This window comes from Desmodus rotundus, chromosome 9, assembly GCF_022682495.2.
Source record: "Desmodus rotundus isolate HL8 chromosome 9, HLdesRot8A.1, whole genome shotgun sequence".
NCBI classification, from domain to species: domain Eukaryota; kingdom Metazoa; phylum Chordata; class Mammalia; order Chiroptera; family Phyllostomidae; genus Desmodus; species Desmodus rotundus.
The window spans coordinates 71,576,506-71,578,905 of NC_071395.1; the positions used below are offsets into that span (position 1 = coordinate 71,576,506).

At 35.3% G+C, this 2,400-nt stretch overlaps 1 pseudogene; it reads right to left on the reverse strand.

Annotated features, from left to right (window-relative positions):
* Positions 1-1,821: 1,821 nt before the first annotated feature.
* On the reverse strand, positions 1,822-2,189 carry LOC112307108 (large ribosomal subunit protein eL34-like; annotated as a pseudogene).
* Between the last annotated feature and the right edge of the window lie 211 nt (positions 2,190-2,400).

A 2,400-nucleotide genomic window follows, 5' to 3' on the forward strand; every position in this document is an offset into this window, starting at 1 on the left:
ATCATCCCTCAAAGTGAAAGGTCGCTGGTTGGATTCCTGGTCAGGGCACATGCCTGGATTGCAGGTTTGGTCCCAGGTCAGGGTGGTTATGAGAGGCAACCGATCCATGTTTCTCTCTCACATATTGATGTTTCTCTCCCTCTCTTTCTCCCTCCCTTCCCCTCTCTCTAAAATAAAGAAATAAACTCTTTAAAAGTATTAATATGCCTCCCAGGATATCACAAAAGAAACTGAGAAGAATAAAAAAACAATAGAAAAGTGGAAGCAGTTTAACAATGTCAAAGCTATAAAAATAAAACTTTAAACTTTCTTAAACAAGACTTTATCGTGATATTCATGTGATATACCTCTACCATTTGTGATTGTGAATAACTGATACTTGTTAAATGATAGAAAAACAGAAATGAAAGACAATTCCAAATAAGTTCAAATGTTACATTAGGTACAGAGAACAAACTGATGATTGCCAGGTGGGAGAGCGGTCGGGGGTTGTGAGAAGGGGAAGGGGTGGCTCTGGCCCAGTGGGGCTGCGGGGTGGAGCATCATCCTGATACACTAAGGTGGCAGGTTCTATCCCCCATCGGGGCACATACACGAATCAACCAGTGAATGCATGGATACGTGGAGCAACAGATCAATGTTTCTCTCTCTCTCATATTAATAAATAAAAATTTTTTAAAGGGGGGAAGGAATTAAGAGCACAAATTGTCAGTTACCAAACAGTCATGAGGATGTAAAGTGCAGCACAGGGAACATAGTCAATAATGTTGTGATAACTGTGGTGTCACGTGGGCACTAGACTCATCAGGGTGTCTGCCTTGTGAGTTATAGAAATGTCTAACCGTTGTGCTGAAACGAAGATAATATTGAATGTCAACTGTAATTGAAGAATAAAATATTTTTAATGTTATGTTATAATCAGTGCACATAATAAATATATTATTTAAAATATTTAAGAAAAAGAGTAAATGTAATGACAAAAAAGATGCCATTCACAATAGCAATAACAACTTTTACATACCTGTAAAAATTTAATATGAAATGTGCGGGGTCTTTGGAATGACATTATAAACCTTTACTAAAGAATAAAAAAGAAATGAATAAATGGAAAGAAATAATGGAGAGATGCACTAATGTAAAACTAAAAATTCTCCTAAGTTAATTTTTGTTATATTGTGTCCCTCTGATGCCTTCATTTATTATGTCTAGTAATTTTGAGGTGCCTTTCACTTCATTACAAAACATAATAGCTTTACTTCTTCCCTTTCTTTATGTATATCTTTCTCATCTCAGATTCCTTTGTGAGAATTTTTAGAGCTAAGTTAAATAAGGCTGATAATGTGTTTTTGTCTTATTCCTGTTTTAAAGAGGAATAATTCATGTTTCTCCATTAAGTATAATTTGGGTTTTCAATAGAGCCTTTTTGTCATGTTAAAGAGGCAACCCTTCATTGTTTTTAGGAAGAGTTTCAATGAAGAATTCCCTTTTGGCATTTATGAAAATAATTACATGAATTTTTACAATTTTTTCCAGTAATAATATTAGTTATACTGATGGCTTGAGCTTTGGAGGGAAAAAATGGAATGGTCAATGTATATGTTCCTTTTAAAGTTATATTATATTTTGGCTGCTAAAATTTTACCTCAAATTTTTGCATATCTGTTAATTCATGAGAGTACCACATAAACTTCTTTTTTAATGTTATTCTCGCTAGTCGTGATGATCAAAAATCTGTTTCATCAAAGGAAATGAAACAATTTACAAAAAATTACTATAAATAGCAATAAAAAATTTTTTATTACTCAAAAGCTTCATTTTTTTTTATTTAGCTTTCTGACTCTGTGCTTGTGCCTTCAATACTTTCACAACAATTTTCTGCTCCTCAATAAGGGAAGCACGCTCGACCCTGTCACGGGCTCATTTAGCACACATGGATCCGCCATAGGCCCTGCTGACGAGTTTTCTCGTTTTAGACAGCCTCATTAGAACTTTAGGTCTCACAGCACGAACTCCACGAAGTCAGCCTGGGCACACACCACATGCAGATTTTGGTGCTTTCCCAACCTTTTTGGTATAAAGGTAAACAATTCTATTGCCAGGGGTTCGGGACAGTCTAGTATTGTTAGAGGCTGTGTTGTAGGACAGCCTGCGACGGTCTGTCAAACGTTGGACCATTGTGAATACCTAAGAACGCCGTTCCCGGAAGAGGAAAAGGCTAGCAATAAAAAAATGTTTTAAAGTCCAACTCACTAGAAATAAAAGAAATGCTAAATAAAACCCTAATGAAATACCAAAATAACAAACTGACAATTTTAAAATAATCCTAGTTCAGAGCAAAAAGGAGTACTTTTCATGCATTATTGGGAGTGTGTATCAATATGACCTTAAAAAAGTAGGTAC